General features: G+C 38.5%; 1 protein-coding gene across 1 annotated transcript in view; it reads left to right on the top strand.

The window, feature by feature from the left end:
* Positions 1–11,196: 11,196 nt before the first annotated feature.
* The window catches only part of ptp4a3a (protein tyrosine phosphatase 4A3a), a 34,346-nt gene continuing 22,787 nt past the window's right edge, over positions 11,197–22,755 (top strand). Inside the window, exon 1 of the mRNA XM_053637970.1 lies at positions 11,197–11,316. The gene's annotated coding sequence lies outside the window, so the exon portion shown is untranslated. The remainder of the gene's footprint in view (positions 11,317–22,755) is intronic.

Raw genomic sequence — 22,755 nt, 5'->3', positions numbered from 1 at the left:
TCTGTGTCTTTATGGTCCCGTTCTCTTTTTCCTGCAATTCATTCTTACTGTACATGCAACTCTCAGTCACCCTGAGCAGAAACGCATAGATCCAGCGTATTGTCCATCACACAGGCTTCATTCGGTCTGTTTCTTCATTCTGTCTCTTTCTGTTTTGTTATGTTACATAGCAAGAGACAAGTGTTAACTCACACATACCTTTTTGTCTAATTCTCCCACAAGCTGGAAGGCTGCTAATCCGGAAGCATACACACACACACACACACACACACACACACACACACACACACACACACACACGCACAAAGAAAATTTCCAGAAGTTTTCCAGACGATGTAGCATTTATACATGCGCAACCCATAAAGAGCATGCTTATGATCATCACGCTTACGATCCACCCCCCCACTCGCGCCAAAACTTCTGTTTTCCTAAAACTCTCTATGCCAAACCTGCTCAAATGTTTATTTTTTAAAACCAAAGCAATTCTTCTTATATGTAGTGTTTGTAGAGTATGGATATGTAGCAGAGTCAAAGACTTACGGTAGGTGACATGCAAAAAGAGAAAAAAAAAAAGAAAAAAAAACCTTTAGAGTTAGTCTAACGTATATACGGTCAGGTCCAGAATGGTTTCACCCTTGATAAAGATAAAGCTGTCTAAAATACACAGAACAGATGACATCTCAATTAAAATCTCATTGAAATACGTTGAGACATTATTCCTCACATATACAGCTGTCAGACAGACACTTTTCTTTGTACATGGATGCGACGTCCATCAGCAAGCACACCAGCACTGAGCCGTTCCCTTTAATTACCCAGAATTTTCCAGAAGGACTCCTTCACATTTCTTCAACTCATGAAACATCTTTAATCGGATTAAGAGCTGGCGTGTCCCAATATAAAATTTTTTTCGATAATTGCCTTTAGTACAGTTTACAACATTATTCGATTGCCTTCCCCGAGCCTACAATGCTGCCCTAAAAACGTTAAAAATCACAGTCCCGTAGAAGACGACTGTCTCTGTGCTGCCTCCAGAACTTGTATCTCAGAAGCACAAACACTGCCCTAAAAGATTTGCCAAGTAGCCTCTTTCTTAAATGGAACGGTTATATGATATCATCAAGTCTCCACGATGTAATAACGGTGTGTGCTGTATATTGCGATATATCATATCAGGGGTGGACAGAAAAAAATCACAACCCTGGGAGAAGCAGGCTGCATGTCTGGGCTAACCATCTATCCATTTTCTGTACTGTTTTCTGTGCCAGCCCATCGCAGGGCACAATCGCACACACGTTCACACACTGTGGACAGTTTGGAAATGCCAAAATGCCACGACTTATTTAGTAAAATATACAACAGCGCAAAATTCTTGCCTAATTCTGTCAAACAGTGTTAGGTGTCAATAATGTTGCACTTGAGGGACGACACAGATTCTTCCTCTCAACAAGAATTTGCGTATTCATTATAGCTATCTAGCTAGATATCTAACTATCCATCCATTTTCCGTATTGCCAGAGTTACACCCTGGACGGGATTGCCAACCCATTGCCCAATCGCACACACATTCACACATTACAGACAGTTTAGAGACATCAATCAGCCCACAATGCATGTCTTTGGACTGGGAAGCTTGATTAAAGCTCAGAGGAAACCCCTGCAGCAAAGGGAGAACTCCACACACACAGGGCAAAGGCAGGATTTGAACCTTTTCGCGAATGCGACCCACATGTTCTGCAACCCTCAACTGGTTTCCGGCATGCACGGATATCCAAAAATCCACCACTGGCTTCTCTGTGAACTTCTGTGTACCCTTGTTCAAAATAAACGTTTTCCCATGACCCCCCAGCTATCAGGTTAAGAACCGCTGCATTCAGCCATTGTGCATCCGCTAGATAACTAGCCTGTAGGTTTCTGTTCAAAACATGAGACTGGGCAGCACATTGAAGAGCATGAATTTATGACTTGTCCATCTCTGCATATGATTAAGCATGTTCCAGCTCCACAGACCAATCTAATCATTTTTATTCAACCGCGTTTCAGCTCATTGTGCAGTGTATTTGAGGAAACTCGAAAGTCCACCAAGGTTCAAATTTCAATCCAAATCAGTCCGTTTTTTTTTTTTACTCTAATAATTAGTAATTAACGATTTCACCATTTTTATTTTACACCGATTATGATTTTCTTTTTCCTCATCCCGTTTCTGATGCCAAAATGTGCCTCGGGTGGAACAGGGAGTTTATTTTTAGCGTCAGAACACCGTAGCACTTTCTCAAAGTCCCAGTGCCATTTAGGATTTGATGTTGATCGATTTGCTGACGATAAGGGCTTTTTTATTTTCTTGGTAGCACTTTGTCCTGATGGCAGAAAGAGACCACATTTTACACCTTGTTTACACCCTAGTCATGAAGTCACGAAATATCAACAATATCATTTAGTTACGAGTTTCATTGCATTATTTAAATCCAGATTTCCTGTACGTTTAAGCATATGGATCATTATCTATGCTGTATGTTTCCTTTATGTTTATCAAGGGTGTTTGTAATTCAGGATTCGGGGGGGCGACTGTCAAGACGCACACACACACACACACACACACACACACACACTCTTTTAAAGGGCAGGGCTCAAATTCACAAGTCAGGTTATTTAAATGCACATAACTCCTGTTATATATGGTAGCATAAATGTATGAATTCAAACAGAGAACATTATATATATATATATATATATATATATATATATATATATATATATATATATATATATATATATATATATATATATATATATGTGTATATGTATATGTATATAAGATATTTGTGTTAATGTATTTATTATCTGCATGTTTACTCACAAAAAAACAAATATAGAGTGTTGTTTTAAGCTTGCCTTTAAATGCATATAGACTATATAAACAGTATTTATTTTGCCGATGCTGTCGTTTTTGGTTTCTTTCTTTCTTTTTTTTTTGCTGAATGTCGGATCTGCACTGAAGGGTAGCATCATGACAAGGCTCTGTTCAGTTTCTTCGGCCGTAAAAGTGAACCGACGATCAACTGAACAACGAAACCAGCAGCTCGATTTGTAATACAGAAGAGCAAAAAGTGACATGAACATGAAGTCTTATTAACAAACATGGTGGACTATCAAGGGGATTTCTTTTGTGCATGGACGATGGAGCCTTTTCTCTCGACCGGCATGTAGATCTAAACGACTAAAGGTCTTATCCTGGAGGTCACGAGTGGAAACGAATATCGGTTTGCGTATCAGTGGAATGTTAATCAAAGCCCAAGAATGACGGCTTTCCTCAGTGTGCTATTGGAGCTCTTTAAACGCTGGGATTGTAGACAAACAGCTCAAATCATCTTCTCCAGCCAGACTTAGGCACCATGGAGACTTCTCAAGATGTTTCTCGTTGTTGTTTATTTTTGTTTTTGTTTTTTTAATGTGGTCCTTCTTGCATATCTTAGGATTAAGCGTGTTAAGTTCTCAAGTCTTTCACATCACATCCGATTTTTTTTTCTTCCATCATCTCGCATATCATGCTCCTCATTAATGTCCCCGTTAATAGTCCCTCCCTCCAAATCTTGAAGGATAAAATGAATATTTAAGGAACCATTTTAAGTTAGATTTTCAAATCCTCCATGTTCAAAGACGCTGCTTAGTGGCTGTAATGAATCAGACTTGGTGTTTACAAGACAAAGAAAAAGACACGTGATTGAGATCATTTCCAATTTGAATGTGTAAATCTGACCTAATTCTTATTCTCCATGTTGTGGACTACACAGTGAAATGCATGTCTTGACTGTTTTTTTTTTGTTTGTTTGTTTTTTTTTGTACTACCATTTTTGGATTGATAATTATACAAGTGTGAAGTCTATCTGCGCTCTGGGCCGCGTGCCGAGTAATGTGATTGGTTCGACTTGTCACGTTACAGATCTTAGTTTGCAGGAATTCCTGAAGGAATTCTTCTATGTGGACACAAAACCTGCGATTTCAAGCCCCGCCTGAAAACGAGCCCAGAATCCGGTCTGGAGTGCAGACTCAAATATTCAGACAAAGTGTACAAACGCCCTTAAAGGATGGAAAGTCCATTGTCTGGTTTCGTTATATCCCCGTTCTCTTATATAAAACAATTTTGTTGACCTATTTAGAGAATTCTGTACATAATGACATTACGTTTACGTCAGAATAACATTGCAAAACAAATGCACATTCTGGACCTTGCACATTATGTTTGCACTTTTAATTTTTATTTTTTTTTACCTGAAATTCAAGGTTCTATAATAGCTTAAAAAAAAACTATATTTCACAACAAAATGGCAACGATATCGGCTTTAACCCAAGCTCAAGTCTCCAGGATTGTTTGCTGTGTACTTTTGTTGGTTTTTGTCCATTATCATTAAGACCTCATTCCATTTAAGAGGAAACATGCTGGACAAATGGGCTAATATAAAATCCTTCGAGCTGCTTGTAAAAAAGAGTGTAAGATTTCTGGTTTTGTGGTTTTCTTTTATACATCAAGCATCGCCATCCTCTCCCGTTTAACATTCATGTTGCAAAAACTCAACGAATCAAAATCAAGACCTGGAGTATAAATTTCTTACATTGCTTCAGTGGAAAGTGTATGTAATATATATATTTTTTTTTTCTTGCACAAGTTTCTTAATCACCGAGAAGAAACATAAATTTTATTCTAAAGGCTCTCCTATATGACTGTACTGAAAACACACTTTTTCTTGTCACTTTTTCACAGCTGAATGTTTTGTCCTCTGAAATGACTATTAGATATTGCTATTTTTCCATGTGATTTTTATGTATACTTGGCACTTGAGATTGTACATGTCCTTTACCTGTAAATGAAGTAATTACACTACTTTTATTGGCCTTGCAGGTCTGCAGAATGACAAGAGCAGAAAACGAACACTGAATGCATGAGTACTTGTATCCTAGTACTGCTTTTTATTTCTTTCTAGGTTTAATGGTTGGTTTTATTGTGTTGGATTTAGGGCAACAGTGAGATGGACCTTTCAGCTTTCTCTTCCTGTCTTGGTCATTTTCTGTGGTTTGAATGTAGAGTAGTGGGTAGCGTTGCTGTCTCACAGGTCCAGGGTTTCTGGTTTGATCCTGAGGTTGGGTCTGTATGGAATTTTGCATGCTCCCGTGTCCATGTAGCTTTTCTCCAGGTTGCCTAGCTTCCTCTGTCCTCCTTAAAACATGCCAGAATGTGGATTGGGTAAGCTAAATTGGCCCTAGGTGTGAACGTGTTTGTGAACGGTGCCCTGCCATGGACTGGCATCCCATCCAGGGTGTATTCGCACCTCATACCCAGTGTTCCGGGGACAGGCTACAGATCCACTGAGACCCTGACCGATGTTTCGATTTATTTATGTTCATAATGTTCGTAAAGCCTATTGGATGCTTTAGGTAATGATATACACGGTACATACATTCTGTATTGAAGTCCATACTTACAGGGAAATGAAAGCTGCATGATATGACAAGCGCATTTTAAGAAAATTGTTTGTAAAATTGACCGCCTGGTCGATAGAGTTATTCTACGTTTTGTGTAGTTTATCTCTGGCTTGGTTTGTTCTTAATGCTTTAGCCAAACTTTGAAGAAAAAAAAACAAAACAAAAAAAACAAAACATAATAAGACAAAACTTGTTGAACTTTAAAGTGATGTACTACCAATTGTATGATGTAGTACAAATTGTTTTCCTGGTAGATGACCTCAAGGATTGTGGTGCTGAGGTGACACCAGTATGGGTACCCATATCTGGAGGATGATCTTAGCACATGTGGAAAGATAGCTAAAGGTACCGTACTAAACTTACTAAAGTTTCAATGGTAAATACAGTGTCGTGGTTCGTGTTTTTTTTTCCGTATGACTTCATCCATATCAAATCAAATCAAATCAAATTAGTCTTGTTTGTTAGACTGTTGGGAATTTTGCATGAGATCGAGTTGTAACATGGCCTCATGCCATGTTTTCTCCCAATTTGGTCATTTGCAGTTCCCACCCTCAAGCTAGCTCTCCCTTATCACACAACAGCTATCAACCAGAGAGGGTAAAACCACATCTTTTCAAACTGCTGCTCATGCTGAGCCACCGAGCAGCAAAAAAAGAGGCAAGCACTATCTGCCCTCTTATGCATACATGAGCTCAGAGATACCCACGATTTGCTAGTTTCACTCTGATTGACAGAGAATAGTATTTGCCATAACTAACACCCAGAGAACAAGGACAGTTTTGTTCTCTTGGACGTCTTGCCATGGACAGCTGTGGTTTCAGACTTTCCCGACAACAGGGGAGAAGTATTTGTTTGTGCCACTGAGGAACCCTCATGATTGCAATTTTATATATATATATATATTTCATAAAAACTTCTAAGCAGTTAAGATGAGGTTGAGAGGTCAGGCTATTGCTTGTAGCTTTAAATCCAACTTTATTTTTTTTTTTTTTAGTTTTTGCTATAATTCCTGTGAATTTAGCGTGAGAAATATGAAGGCCAAGTTGGAGAAGCTACTTACTTTGTTTCCCAAACTCTAGTCTTTTACAGAAGAGTTCTTACTAGAATTTACTGTAGCAAGAAACGCTACAGTTACCTAGAAAACATAAAAGATGTTCGATAGGTCTTTAGTGACATGGAATGGCCTGACGTTGATGTATTGTAGACTATTTAGTAGCTACTGTAATTGGTTAATTAGTGGCATGGATGTCATTGTGTACTACGTAAACCCATTCAGTCAGCTAAAACCTGACAAGCTAAAGAAATATGGCCTCTAGGTATATGTTACAGATACGCTGTATTTCATTACACACTGTTGCTTGCAGTGCAGTGTGGGTAATACACATAGTTCCATGACCACCAAGATTAGCGCACTCAAAAGTACCAACAAAAAAAAAAAAACCCAACAAAAAAACAAGTCTTTGTTCTAGCATTTAGGACTATTCTTAAAATACCTGATGTTCTAGTAAGTTCTTGGATCGTGAACTTCTGAGACTCGGTGTGAGGAGTGCGATTGGGATTGGTAGTGATGAAACGCTTTCTGTGTCTTTGTGAGGTTTCCCTCGCTAGCATGTTTTAAACCTGTTACATTTTCACATATTCCAAAATGAACCCTATATGGTGTGTCTTTCTTTTCACTTTATTGACCGTCTGATCGCTGGATCCTGATGATTTATGCAGCTTACAGTAAGTGCTCAGAATTTGGATCAGATGAGAGGTTTACACCAAATGGCAGGCCTTTCTAATTGTTGGTCACTTTAAAAAAAAAAAAAAAAAAAAAAAAACGAACGTGCGTCGAGCTTTCGAGAGATGTTGTTTTATTTTTTTAAACAGAGAGTTTTTTAGAGAGCGTTTCAATGGAGGCTGGGACAATTTCTTGTCGAAATTCTGCCTTTGAAATGTTTCCACGAGGGCTAAGATCGTTTACTTTATTGATGAGGTGTTATTGGTGTGTTGGAATCCTGTTTGATCGGTTTAAAGGCTTGAATATTTTCCTGTGATGTGCGTATGTAAGTCTTATTTGCTTGAAAAAAAGTGTCAGTGCAAGTTTTTTTTGTTGTTGTTGTTTGTTTTTGGGGGTTTTTTTCCAGCTATGTAGATGCTGAGGAACCATTTAATTTTATTTTTGGGCTGTTTTTAAAAACCCTTTTAACCGCAGATCCAAAATGAATCTGTTTCTGTCTGTAATCTATAACTGAGGGTCGAGTAGCACATCTTTGTGCTTTCTGTAGGTAGCAATCGAACATGTCCGTTTCCACTTATGACAGATTATAACATGTCATATTTGTGTACTGAGAGGAAACAACAACAAAATAATATGAACTTTACTATTTTGTAGCATGAGCTTGCCTTTCGTTCAGTTTGCAATAACCACTTCAACCTGGTCAGAAGAAAAAGGCAGGGTTTTACCTCATTCCTTTCAGTTTTGTTTATAAACAGGTTATAAACCCAACTCACAATAATCTTTTGTATTAATTTAATTTGCACTACAACTAGGGTTTTTAATCATTTTAGGTGACAGGCCACAATGTAAGTGCACTCGTATGGTACGAAACGATGGCTTCTACACTTGGTGTAGTGCGCTAATGTCTTACTCCTTATGTAGGCAACCTACATAGGATATAAAATAACGGTTTCTACATCTACAATGTCTGCAGTGGAATGTAGTGCACTACATACAGTGTAGCAAACGTATTATTGTATTATTTGAATTGACTGTTGGTTGAGGTTATTTAACAGCGAAGGTATTTTTTACAGTAGCAACAGTGACAAAGTCTTCGCGTGTGCGTGTCAACACTGTCTTAAGTCTTAATCCATCAGTCATCACTAGACTCCTTCAGTGTTGTTACAAAGAGCACAAGGACATAGAGGTGTTTTTTCACCATGTTTTGCTTGTGGAAGGATTTTAAAAGTACAAATTGTGAGACAGACCATTGTTAGGAATGTAGCTCCCCTTAAACGCAACACCCGATGACGTTCTGTATTAAAGCGTTAACTGATGTACCGAAGGAAGTAAAAGTGATCAGTCTTTAACTGGAGCTCAGACAGGGATGGTGTGTGTAGAAATGAAACACTCGGCGGCGGTTAAAGTGCACACACTCACCAGTAATCTGTCTTTGTGCGTTGTAAATGGAGTGACAGACTGAAATGGGAAATGGTACAGGAAACAGGAGCTGTAATTTTCTACTTGTGCTTTGTAAACGTTTTCTATGTGCAGTATTTGATAATGTAAAACTGGTATTTTTGTGGTTTGTACGCTGAGGAAACAATTATTTAAGGTGCACGTAGTTTTTTAAGAAAATGAGAAAGGATTAAAAAAAAAAGTTTTAAAAATGAAGCCTGTATCTGCATGCCCATTGAGTGCTGGAGGATGGAAGTCAATAAAGTTTTATTGGAATCATTGTTTTGTCTTTGCATTTTTATTTGTATTTTTTTCTGTTTGATAAAAACGTTCATGGATCTTGTCGTTGGGAGTACTGACAGAGCTGCTGCTAGAGAAGCTGAATCAAGACTTTCAGAATTCAGCAGTGAGCAGAATCAGGATTCAGTAGTGCTGTGTTGTAATAAATTTTGTATAGTATAGTAAACAGGGTGTTCCAAAAGTCTCCATACATAGGGGACTATGTTTGCCAGCACCACGTCGGCTATGCCTTCGTCAGTGGATGTTCTGGATGGTCTGCAACCCTTCCAGTCTTTTTGAATTTGTCATTAAGTTTAGCAACAATGTCGTGTGTGATGTGCTTGCCATGTTTCCTGTTAAAGTCCATCGCAACCTTGCGACAGCTATCCAATCCAGCCATGAGAACGATTTCAATACATTCTTCTTTTGACAAAGGTGTTCTTAAAGGCTATCTGAAAAATATATATATATATATATATATATATATATATATATATATATATATATATATATATAATGTAAACTAAGTCTGAAAGACATTAGTTTTGGAAGACATTTTGCTAAAAACAAAAAGTTCATTTCCCTTATGTATGGAGAATTTTGGGACACCATGTAATCTAGTCTAGTATGGTATAGTATAGTATAATGTAGTGTAGTATAATATAATATAGTGTATAGTATTGTATAATATAATGTTATATAGTGTATAGTATAGTATATTATAATATAGTGTATCGTATAGTTAAATATACAGTAATATAATATAGTGTATAGTATAGTGTATCGTATAGTATAGATAGTATAATGTAATATTATATAGTGTAAAGTGTAGCATAGATAGTATAGTGTAATATAATATAGTGTATAGTATAGTAAAATATACAGTAATATAATATAGTGTATAGTATAGTACAGTATAGTGTAATATTATATAGTGTATAGTATAGTATAGATTGTATAGTGTAATATAATATAGTGCATATTATATAATGTAATATTATATAGTGTATAGTACAGTATGGTATAGTGTAATATAATATAGTGTATAGTGTAGTATAGATAGTATAGTGTAATATGATATAGTGTATAGTATAGTATTGATAGTATAGTGTAATATAATATAGTGTATAGTATAGTATAGATAGTATAGTTTAATATTATATAGTGTATAGTATAGTATAGATAGTATAGTTTAATATTATATAGTGTATAATATAGTGTATAGTATAGTACAGTATAGTGTAATATAATATAGTGCATAGTGTAGTATAGATAGTATAGTTTAATATTATATAGTGTATAGTGTACTATAGATAGTATAGTTTAATATTATTTAGTGAATAGTATAGTATAGATAGTATAGTTTAATATTATATAGTGTATAGTAGAGTATAGATAGTTTAGTGTAATATAATGTAGTGTATAGTATAGTACAGTATAGTGTAATATAATATAGTGCATAGTGTAATATAGATAGTATAGTTTAATATTATATAGTGTATAGTGTAGTATAGATAGTATAGTTTAATATTATTTAGTGAATAGTATAGTATAGATAGTATAGTTTAATATTATATAGTGTATAGTAGAGTATAGATAGTATAGTGTAATATAATTTAGTGTATAGTATAGTATAGATAGTATAGTTTAATATTATATAGTGTATAATATAGTGTATAGTATAGTACAGTATAGTGTAATATAATATAGTGCATAGTGTAGTATAGATAGTATAGTGTAATATTATGTAGTGTATAGTATAGTATAGATAGTATAGTGTAATATTATGTAGTGTATAGTATAGTATAGATAGTATAGTTTAATATTATGTAGTGTATAGTATAGTATAGATAGTATAGTGTAATATTATGTAGTGTATAGTATAGTATAGATAGTATAGTTTAATATTATGTAGTGTATAGTATAGTATAGATAGTATAGTGTAATATTATGTAGTGTATAGTATAGTATAGATAGTATAGTTTAATATTATGTAGTGTATAGTATAGTATAGATAGTATAGTGTAATATTATGTAGTGTATAGTATAGTATAGATAGTATAGTTTAATATTATGTAGTGTATAGGATAGTATAGTATCGTGTTGGTGGTGGTAGACCACTAGATGGCTCTATGTACTGGGGGATGTATGCACACACACGCACACACACACACACACACACGCACACACACACACACACACGATGTGTGATAGAGTATAGTTTGCACCAATCCACGCGCTCAGGCGGCGCCGGTGACGCGCTCTCTCTGACGTCACGAGACAACCAGAAGGGTCGTGAGTAAAATGAATGTGTGAGTTATCTCACATGGACGCAGAGAGGTTTCTGCTCGCGGTCTGCACAAAACGACGGAATAACGTGTGTTGGGGGACACCTCCGGGTAAGTGACCTTCATCTAATCCGCGTTTTACTTCCGTTTAAGAACCCGGTGTGTGTTTTGCGCCGTTTTAACGCGGTGTGAGCGGGTTTTTCGGTGGTTGATGTGTGTCCATACCGGCTTTACTCTCCATCCCATACATCACAAAGACTGAGCCCGCCATGTGGAATAACAATCTTCACACCTTATCTAGAGGGAAATAGAATAACAATAATAATAATAAACATTCTTCTTCTTCTTGTTATTATTATTATTATTATTATTATTATTATTATTATTATTTAGATTCCTTCCAAAATCTCAAGGAGCATTACACAACCTGAACTGGCAATAACATTTATTATGAATATATAATAACAGCTCCAGGGTCGCAGGTTCGATCCTGAGCTCGGGTTGTTGTCTGTTTCAGATGTTCTCCCCGTGTCTGCACGGGTTTCCTCCGGGTTCTCCGGTTTCCTCCCCAAAACATGCCAGTAGGTGGATTAGTTACACTAAATTTCCCCTAATAAATATGTGAATGTGTCTTCCATCCAAAGGGGTATTCCCGCCTTGAATTGTGTTCCCGGGAGAGGCTCCGGATCCCACTCGCCTACTGAAGAGGAATAAATTAATTTAGCGTACTTATACAAGTATTTTGTAGCTGAATCCCTGCATGTCCACTCACTGCGCTCAGCTGTGCACTACAACCTTTAAGTGTGCTTTGGTTTGGCCCTTTGATTCGCTGCAAACTCTTCCACAGCGTGTTTAGGTACTTATTAGAGATTGTTCCAAACAGAAGCTCTTCAGGAAGCTAAGAACTTTTCATAGAACCTTTTGAGAAGCCCGTTGTTTACGGTGTAGATATCATTTTAGTCCCTACAAATCTAGTGCACTTATATAGGAAGTGAGCCAGTATTTGGGATTTGGCCAGAGAGGGGGAAAATGAGTTGAGTGGCAACATCTGTCAGTTTTAATTGTCTTTAATCCTTTAGGGCTGAATCATCGACTGGCTACTAATTAGCCACCCTATGTAGTGCACTACATAGAGTGCAGAGTACTCATTTCTTTCATGTAGTGCATGTACCAGTCTGTACAGGATTTCGTTGTGTTTTTTTTGTCATTGTTTGGCTGAATGTGCGTTGTGATGACGTTACATGGCGCGTTGTGGTGATGTCAAATGACGTGCCTTGGCGCAAATCTGCGGTAATTTTGAAAAATTGTAATATTGCGGCGTTTTACTTGCGCTGAGTATAGTGCAAGACATAATGTTATGTTGTATCCTTGATGTTTATTGTGGACAGGGGGTAAATAAGACTGCATCTCTCTTTCATACCCTATCTATCCATCCATCCATTCCAACCATTTTCTGTACCACTTAACCTAGCGCAGTATAGTGCAGCAGTAATTAAACCCATTTCATAACCAGTATAGTGCAAATACAGTGGGGGGAGTAAGTATTGAACGCGCCAACACTTTTCCCAATAAATATATTTCCAATGAGGCTATTCAAATGAAATTTTCACCAGACTTTGGTATTAACTCAAGAAATCCGCAAATATAAAGACGTCACAACATTAAAGTCCATAAATAAAGTTATGGACTTTATACTGTATAAAGGGTTTATGGAGCCATTATGGATTCAGCTACAGCTTGTGCCATTGTGACCAGCGATGCTTCAAGTTTCAAGTTTATTTCTCGTGTGCACAAAATGTCAGGGACAGTTGTACATTGAGATGCTTGTTGTGAGGATCAGGTGCTCTACAGCTGTGTAATAGAAGAAAAAAAAATACACACATAAGAAGATAAGGGGGGAAGGAGAAGAAGAAAGAGGGTGAAAGAGATTTAACATTTACATTTGACATTTTATGTCATTGGGCAGACGCCTTTATCCAGAGCGACTTATAATTATCTCTCTTTGTTATATATACAACTGAGCAGTTGAGGGTTAAATGTTAAGCATTGGCATTGCTGGGATTTGAACTCATGACTTTTCAATGAGAAATCCAATGTCCTAACCGCTGATGTACCACTTCCAGATTAATTGCAATTGCAATATATATATACACACACAATATGCAGAATATATTAGAGGATGGACGGGGGGGGTCTTAGCGTGTCTTAGTGTGTCTTAGTCTTAGTGTGTGTGGTCTTAGCATGTTCTCCCTGTGCTTCGGGGGTTTCCTGCGGGTACTCTGGTTTCCTCCTCCAGTCCAAAGACATGCATTGTAGGCTGATTGGCATGTCCAAAAGTGTCTGTAGTGTATGAATGTGTGTGATTGTGCCCTGCGATAGATTGGCACCCCGTCCATGGTGTCCCCCGCCTTGTGCCCCATGCCCCCTGTGCTAGGCTCCAGGCTCCCCGTGGCCCAGTAAGGATAAGCTGTACAGAAAATGGATGGGATGGATGGATATTAGGGGACTGGTATGTATGTAAAGTGCAGATCCTAACTGTAAACACTGGACGTGTGCAGTCACAGTATGTTCACAAGAGTGCAAAAGGTAGTAAAATAAATAGTAGCTGTGTCCAGTTGTAGTATACTTGGATTAGAAGGCATATTTAAGGTTTGTTTGGTGAAATCTTTCCCTAAATTAAGATGCAGTGATGCAGGGAGGAGTGTATGTTACACCAAGCACAACACTAAAGTGGTATATGTGGACTAAGCATTTGGATCATGACATACTTAGCATCCACATACCAAATGCTTTGGGATGGCAATCATGTGAGTGGTTTTGTTCGGTTTAGCAAAGGATTTGCTCTCACTAAGAGCTCGTGGCCCGGCATCATTTAAAGGTCTCAGTGCAGTGATCCCATGTGTGGTAAGAGAACAGAACAGCAGATTCTCAGGGCTGAGGAATCAGCAGAACTGTCCCCAAGAGGCTCCTGAAGCCTCAAATAAATACTTGCACATGACCCCGTGTCCCCATGCCACAAGGAGCCATTTGTGCTTTCCCAGTGACGTCCAGCAAGTCTTACGATGTCAATCGGCGGTCCTGATTGCGGTCAGCGCTGGGCCATGGGGCTCCCTCCAAAAAAAAAAAAAAAAAAGATTCCTTGGATCCTTCTTGTAATCATGTTGTACCAGGGACAGGGATATGCTCTGCTCTCATTGCATTCTTTGTGATGTATTTAATGAGAACTAAAGGTTTAAAAACTCAAACCTCACAGATTATAGCAGGTCTGCTGCTTAATCCACCAATCCATCCATTTTCCATGCAGGCTTATCCTACACAGGGTCGCGGGGAGCCTGGAGTCTATACCGGGGGATTCTGGGCACAAGGCAGGGGACACCCTGGACGGGGTGCTAACCCATCACAATCACACACACATTCACACACTATGGACAATTTGGAAATGCCAGACAGCCTACAACGATGTCTTTGGACTGGGGGAGGAAACCGGAGTACCCGTAGGAAACCTCCTGAGGACTGGGAGAACATGCAAACTCCATGCACACAGGGCACAGGCAGGATTCGAACCCCCAAGTGGCTTAGTGGGCTTAACCACTAAGCCATGGACCCCCCAAGCAGCTTAATATGATATATATTTACCAGTTTATGCGCAAGGGTGTCATTGATAATAAAAGGTAGAGTAAAAAAAAATTAACCATGTGGTTTGTGCAACTCTACAAAGTAACGGAGCAGAGTTAGTGCAGTGGTTCTATGCTAACGGCAGCAGAAAACAGAAGGGTTTAAAACAAGAATGAATAAGAACCACGTAGCTAGGAACTATAAAACCGTACACAAAGAGATATACTGATGCGCACACAGAGGGTTGCATACATGAGCCACTCATGTAAACAAGTGACAGGTGCACACAATCAGGGAAATGGTTCAATTATGACCCAAAACAGGAAGTGAAACAAAATAAAAAGCATTATGTGACTCTGGGTGGAGGTCGTGACACATATCCAAATATATTTAACAAGGAAGCATCATACCCTGGATGTGTGCAATAATTCTGAAATAAAAGTAATACTAGAAATGGGTAAAAATTGTGAAAAAAAAAAAAAAATTCCCCAAAGCACCACAATTATACCAATCAGGCTCATCTCTCTTGCGTCTTGAGTACTGGGAGGGAGTACTGTCTACTGACCAAGTTTCATGTCTGTAGGTCCTATGGTTTGGTCTGCACGATCAGTTTTACTGAAGAAGAAGAAGAAGTATAAGAAGAGGAAAAATTAAGAAGAAGAAGGAAAAAAAAACAACTACGTGCTTGGCCCCCTGAGGTTCTATAATAATATATCAATCACCTAGGAAAACAATATGTTTAAATATTGTATATATTACAGAGTATAATATAAAGTATATATTACGTAACAATAACATAACATTGCTGTCATGCCCTTTCTAATTAGGTAGAAAATTGGTTTTTACTCTCCTCTCAGGCAAGCAAGAGTTCGCTCTTTTGAGGAGGAAAGTATCCTCGTAACACTTACTCAGCACAGTTCGCTGTCTAGCTTGTTGCTAACAACAAAACGAACATGGAACGATCCGTTTGCTTTGCAGCTGGAATGCACGGAGATCAAAAATGATGGCTTTGTCATTTCTCTGTAGCGCAACAAGCTGCATTTTTCTTTGTCGTATGAACTGTAAGGAGGAGAAAAAGAGATGCTGGTGAGGGAATGACTGTTTAACCTGCTATAACGTAAGTGATAACAGGAGCTAGCTTGTAAGTATAAATGGATAAGAAGCATGACGTCATTATTTGATGATGTAATGAGCTCACATTTGTAAGAATTTGAGTTAGCTCATTGGTATTGTGATTGGTTAGAGAGTATTAGAGTGAGGGGCGGGGTTAGCTCTTGTAGCTTTTTATTTTATTTATACCGGGATCAATCTTTAGCTTTCTTCGTATAAAATCCAGTATTTTCCACTCTCTTTATAGCACTTGCCCGTGAAAAGTTTCATCTTCAGCTGTTTAGTTGTAGCCAGACTGTAATGATGCAAAGCTGCTGTAGCCTGAAGAAAGGATTTGGGCTTTCCATCCTCTTCTCTCGTGCGTGATGCTTATCGTCCTTTGCTAAATGAGTGTAAATAAACAGCGAGTCGTTGGCAGCTTTGAAGCCCGTGCCAAGATCGATGGCCATCACACAGTGCCTGACCCTGAGCAGTCACGAACTCAGCCGCAGATAAACAGCCATTAGCCACACATTTTCTGGAAGGCTGCGGGTTTTGTAGCGGTTTACTGTAGAATATGATTCACTATTCGGGAAAACGTCCCGAGCAGTCGGTTTTATTCAGGCATCAGTCCATAGATGCTCCCATAACTCATAAATATTATCCAACAGTGGATGGATACATACCGTGTATATCAGTAACTACAGTAGTTCATATTCTTGCAATATCTTATGACTCTGTAATATATATAAATATATATATATATATATATATATAAAAAAACCAAATCCATTACTAATTGAGTCTCTTGGATGAGTCATAGCTTTTAAAGATTCAGTCAGGGCTTGAATCTTTAACCATGACATTTAAGTTTAGCCTGCATGGCTTTAACAGGCAGGAAAATACAGTTTTCTTCAAGGACACGTTTCAGCGTGTTCATCCAAAACACGTACTATTACTGTGTGATTTGGTTGGGGGGGAAATGTAACACCTGTGGAGTCGTTTTTTAACACCGAGAAGCCAGTTAAACCACATCACTAAGTAGTTTAATCATCATAGCGATAAAGAAAGACCCACACCTCTGATGTCACATTTAGACTGATGCCAAGTAATGATACCTAACAGCCTTCCAGAAGATCAGGAATCTAAGACAAAAAGTGCACTATAGTTTCCTGAACTATTTATATGAACATATATGTATATTTATTTGCAATTTGGGCAGCGACTGTAGCTTAAGGTTAAAAAAGTTTGTTAGATTTGTCTAACAGTACATTTGGCAGCCCGTGAAAGCTGTGGTGCTTACCGATTAAGCAGAGCTAACGAAGTGTCGCTAACTGCGCGATCTATGCTAACAAAAAATACAATGCCAGTGACTGAGCACACACGTCGACAGTGCTGAGTGAGCAAGCTGAGGTGATGGATCTTATGGCACCGAGCCATGAATCTATGAATTGAGCTATAAATATGATAATATGATGATCTGTATATGAGAACACTGAGGCTATGGCGTTAACTGAGTGAAGGACTTGTTTATGATGCTAATCAAGTAGCTTGAGCTAATGAAGGTTATGCTACTACTGTAACTGTGCGAAACAAAATCAGCGAACGATACAAAATGAAGTTATGCTGTAAAATGACTTTATTTGTGATTTGGTTGTTGGTGTGTTTGTGTTTGTCATGTTAATCGTGTTACATTATTTCCAGAGGTTTGAGGTAAAAACCACTGCGAAAGAAACGCCTGTATATAGCTGCTGTAGTGTAAGTGATAACCGAGACTAACTCGTTTCGCGGACATTTCGCAACAAATGTAATTAAATATGTATAAAAAAGTACATTGTGTTCTTTGACAGATGTAAAATTATAACAGGTGGCAAATTGCTGTGTTATAAGAGGATTAAAATACTTCAGGGCATGCTGTTAGAGGAAAATAATCAACTGCAGGGTGGTTACAGTAACGGTTTCACCCCAGGCCGCATCACACCGCCCTGCCTTTATTCCTTACTGACTGACACAGTAATAACTACGAGTTTAAGCGTCAGGTCTGGAACTGAAGTGAAAGAGAACAGTCTTCGAGACGTCTCATGAAGGAAAGACAATTTATGCGAGGTTCATACTTCAGACAGCTGTCTGACCTTTTCAGGCTTTTTTTGAGGCAAGACCTTTCTGCCCGTTGCCTTAGAGAAGTAGCTGAAGGAGATGGAGGGAGGGGAAAGAAAAGCCTGTCTGTTTGCATTTCCACACTGTGGGAGGTTAAAAGGGAAATCCTGAATCACAGGGGGATTTTCGCATGGTGCATGCAAGCATTTCCCTGCAGTGAGAGTTTTGAGATTTGCGGTGCTCTGGTCAATTAAAAAGGACTCCGTTTGACCTCCATCTGTGGTCCCGAGGAGGCGAACAAGGAATGTTTCCGTCGCATTGTAGATCGCAAATTGATTATGGACTAGGTCGAGAGAGAAAACTGATTGAATGAAGAGACAAGAATTTTCAGGTGAGACCTCATTTTAGGCAGAGCTGTAAAAGGGTAAAATGTGTGTGTGTGTGTGTGTGTGTGTGTGTGTCACAAAACTGTTGTCTTTCCTCTTAGGTTTTTTTTTCACAAGCCCAAAGGTCCAGCTGTGAGTCTCAGACAGGAAACCCTCTGACATCAGAATAACATCAGCTTGTCTTTTGAGAACTTCCAGCTGTAGATTTGGGGAATGTACCACTAGACAAAAAAAAACAGAAAGAAAAAAGAATGCAGTGTGTTTATTGACTCTTAGAAGCAGAACACTTTTAAATTCTTGAACCTGATTGGTCAGATCTCGTGGATTAAGTTTCTATAACACCAGCTCTGACAGTAGTTCCGGCTGTAATTCTAATCATTCAGTGTTTGTTAATGTGCTCGTTTTAGGGCTGGAACTAACGATTATTTTCATAATCAATTATTCCCCCTTTCAGACAGATGGCCTCACATTATCTTCAGAATTCATAGTTGTATCAGTGAATGCAAGCTGTCCAGTTCCTCAGGCAGCGAAGCAACCCCAAACCATAACATTTCCACCGCCGTGCTTCACAGTTGGTATGAGGTGCTTCTCTTGAAAAGCTGTCTTTGGTCAGTGCCAAACATGTCTGCTGTTACTGTTGCCAAACAACTCTATCTTTGATTCGTCTATCCAGAGCATATTATTCCAAAAGGCCTGGTCTTTGCCTATATACTCCTTGGCAAACTCTAGTCTTGCACGAATGTTCATTTTAGACAGCAAAAGGCTTTTTCCTGGTACAGCTCCCATGCAGGTCAAATTTGTGCAATCTCTTTCTGATTGTAGAAGCATGCACTTTGACACCAACAGCTGCAAGACTTACTAGCAGATCCTGTGATGAAATGATGAGGTTCTTGGAGACTTCTTTTTGCATCAGACGGTCTGCTCTTGGGCTGAATTTGCGGGGACGGCCGGTCCTGGACATCACCTTTCACATCAGCTTTATTAATAGGCACTGTTTCAAAGAGGATCAAATGTTTGCATGTCCAAATATGTCAAAAAGTCAACAATTTCCATGGGGTGTACTTATTTTTTGATTAAGCATCAGTCACTCCAAGGTGAAAGTGTGATGTAGCGGAGTTGCATATTCTATCACTGTAAGCCTCCATACATATAAATAGCGTTAATCCTTTGGTCTGATGTATTAATACCGTTTTCTGGAGTTTGGTGAAAGTGTGTGTGTGTGTGTGTGTGTGTGTGTGTGTGTGTGTGTGTGTGTGTGTAAATGCTTGCAAGACAGGATAAAGGATTTCCTGTGTTGTGTTCCCCATCATTGCTCTGCCTGATTTGGACATTCCTGAACTTTCTGAAATCTGCTAGCGTTCTTGCTTGCAGTCTGATTCCACTCTCCAGGTTCATAGAAAGGACAAATTATTCAGCCGTTGTTATTTTTGTTTTTTTTTCATGAGCAGAGTATAATAATATGTTGTGGACGTTCTGATCATCTGTGAGTGTTTGTCAGATAAAGGCACCTGTTCCACTGACATCCGGTGTTGCGTTTTTACAGCTGAGCGATCTTGCAGTGAAAAAAAAAAAAACACAACAGCAACATAAAAACCAGCAAGTCAAGTCAAGCCATCTAACCAGTCTCAGTGCTGCGTCGTGTCCAAAGGCGTCAATCAGGGTAGGAAAGGTAGGCGTCTGGCACTTAATGACAGCTTGTAAATTGTCCATAAAGCTCATAATGACTTGTTTGGGGATTGGTATAATTTTTACTTGGACATCTGTGGTTTTTAAGGAGGCTGTATTCTGCCTGAAGTTTTTTTTTTTTTTTTTTTTGCTTTCTATCTCAAAGCTACTGAATGTTTGTTGGTACCGACATAGTTGTAACGTTTTACGACTTTTGATCCTGTGCTACAGCGATACTACGCTTTTCTGCTGTTTCAGCTAAAGTAGAGGTCAAACCCAATGCAAATCACATTTGCATGATGGAAAAGGCAGTGCACGCCCTCCGTTCCGTGCTATGAAGCATTTCCATTTTGGAATTGCGCAGCACTTTGTTTACATTCGTCTGTACACTGAGACGACAACGTGTCCTTCAGGTATCTCCAACGACGATACAGTACCTACAGTATACTTACAAGGCATTTGTATGAGTCACGTACATATAAGACATTAGAAAATATGTATTTTCTTACTCCGGTACTTAAAATCTTTATTCAGCTTGCTAGAAGGTACTTGGCAAGTATTCTTACAAATCCGGTGAACGTCGTTGGCGTTCACCTTTTGAAGCCCTTGCACATACCGACTTGTGAAAGACCCAGAAAGCAGGAGCAATTCTGTGAAGAATGCAGAAGTGCAATTCACGCAGGATGTAAAAGGCTCGTTTGTATCCGATAGTGGTTATTTTCACATTGGGACAACTTTATGCATTCATGAGCCTGTCTTGTGAACCATTAGAAACCAAGAACGTGTGACTGTGGTCTCATTGGTCGTTAAAAAGGACTTGTTGTTTTCATACTGTTGCTGCATATCTGGGGGAAAATATTAGGCATCTTGTCGACCGACATATACTAGCGATTTTGTAGCAGATTTCCACATTGTTAGCAATGTTGCCACCTCTATATATACACCAGAGACTTAAAATGCCGCTGGTAAAGCCATACTATTTAGTAGAGCTCTACTATGTATGTTTTAGATCACTGTTCATTTCACTTGGAGGACAATTCCGTTCAAATCGATCCATTCGGTAAATATTTTACTCCAAAGCAATTTACAAGTGAAGCAAAAAATCCGAACCAGTCACAGGGCGATGTATTTAAGAGGTTAAGCCCTTTCGCAGCCTTACAGTCGCAAACACACTGCGAGCACCGCTCTACAGAAATATCAGCATACAGTCACCTTGAGTAGAGAATCTGAAAACCTCCCAAAACCAGGACTAGAGCTACAGAGTGTCCCATCCGTAGGTGTGTCGATTTCCCTTACTGTATGTACGGAGACTTTTGGGACACCCTGTACGTTACAGTACCAAATCCCTACCTCAAAAGTACCGTTCATGAAAAAATCTTAAAGGTTATAAAGGTGCCTTTTATAAGGATGTAGTGCAAAGAAATTGTTGAGGGGGAAAAAGCAAACGAAAAATGTAAACATCCCAATTTTGGTTTTAAAATGTCGTTTTGCACTGGAGCTCGCGACGATAACGTAGCTACCAAGTGACGTCCCCGAACCCAGGGGTTTATAAAAATGCGTTCATTCGAATACGTCGTGGTTTATAATATAGAAACGACTTACGCAAGCGCTTGTATGGTGGATTTGCGAAATCTAAGCCTAAAACTGAATCGAATTGTTTAAAAGGTGTTGCTTAAAGGAGATGTATATTCGTTTACAGTTTATAGAGAGGATTATAGAGAGTCCCCAGTGTCAGCACTTTCTAACACTTTGTAACACTTTATAACAGTCTGGGCGTTTTTCTGTCTTCGGGATGGAGGAGTTTACACTTCAGGTTTGTTTTTCGTTTTTTTTTTTTTTGTAACGTCGAATTAACTTGTCTCGTAGATGTTTCACACCATTACATGCAACTGTAAATGGTTAAAAGTACAACACGTCGTATCACGTTTTTAATAAGTGAACAACTAGGACAACACACCCTGAAGTGATTTATTCCTTAAATGTATGGTTGTTAACTTGGAGCTGATTGACTGTATTTAAAGTGAATAAATTATTTGAGTCAGTTAGATTTCCTTTCCCGAGCAATTTCTTTTAAGACCAGTTTCGTCACTAGTGTCTTACCGAAACTGGTTGGTGTTGCACTCTTCTCGGAGATGCGTGTGTGTGTGTGTGTGTGTGTGTGTGTTTCTGACCTCTTCCTGTTTTGCTGATGGAGTTTCTCCTCAGCTGTGAGTCTGTGATACTGACGGCTCGTGATCACTGAGGAATATCTCTGCAGGAACCACGGCCATGTGAGAGATACTTTCACACTTCATGTGGCCTTTTCCTTCAGCTGCTGCCTCGCACTAATGCGTTTTTACACCCCTGTGTGTTATGTTTTTTTTTTTTTTTTTTTTACATCAGCATTTCAGCCTTCTATTAATAAGTTGCGTGTTTACTTTCTCATCCTGATTATTTTTCTTTCTCATTTGGGTCATGAAGGCTTGGATATCTGACAGTGTATGGTTAGTGTTGTAACCATAGGGCAATATATTCTCTTCGTTTCAGTGTAATTTATTTTTATGGATATGTTTTGTATTGTTTCACTTTTTTTTTTTTTAAATTGTTTTTCACAGTATTTCTTTATATACAGTGTTTTACAGGCAGTTTCATTTTAAGTAAAATGATAGACCCCTTTGGTGTGTGTAAACAGAAATACATGAGCTGATGCTAGTTGGTT

The sequence above is a fragment of the Ictalurus furcatus genome, chromosome 12 (assembly GCF_023375685.1).
Source record: "Ictalurus furcatus strain D&B chromosome 12, Billie_1.0, whole genome shotgun sequence".
NCBI classification, from domain to species: Eukaryota; Metazoa; Chordata; class Actinopteri; order Siluriformes; family Ictaluridae; genus Ictalurus; species Ictalurus furcatus.
Note: the sequence above shows the minus strand (reverse complement) of the source record. Positions and strands in the feature narration are given on the sequence as shown.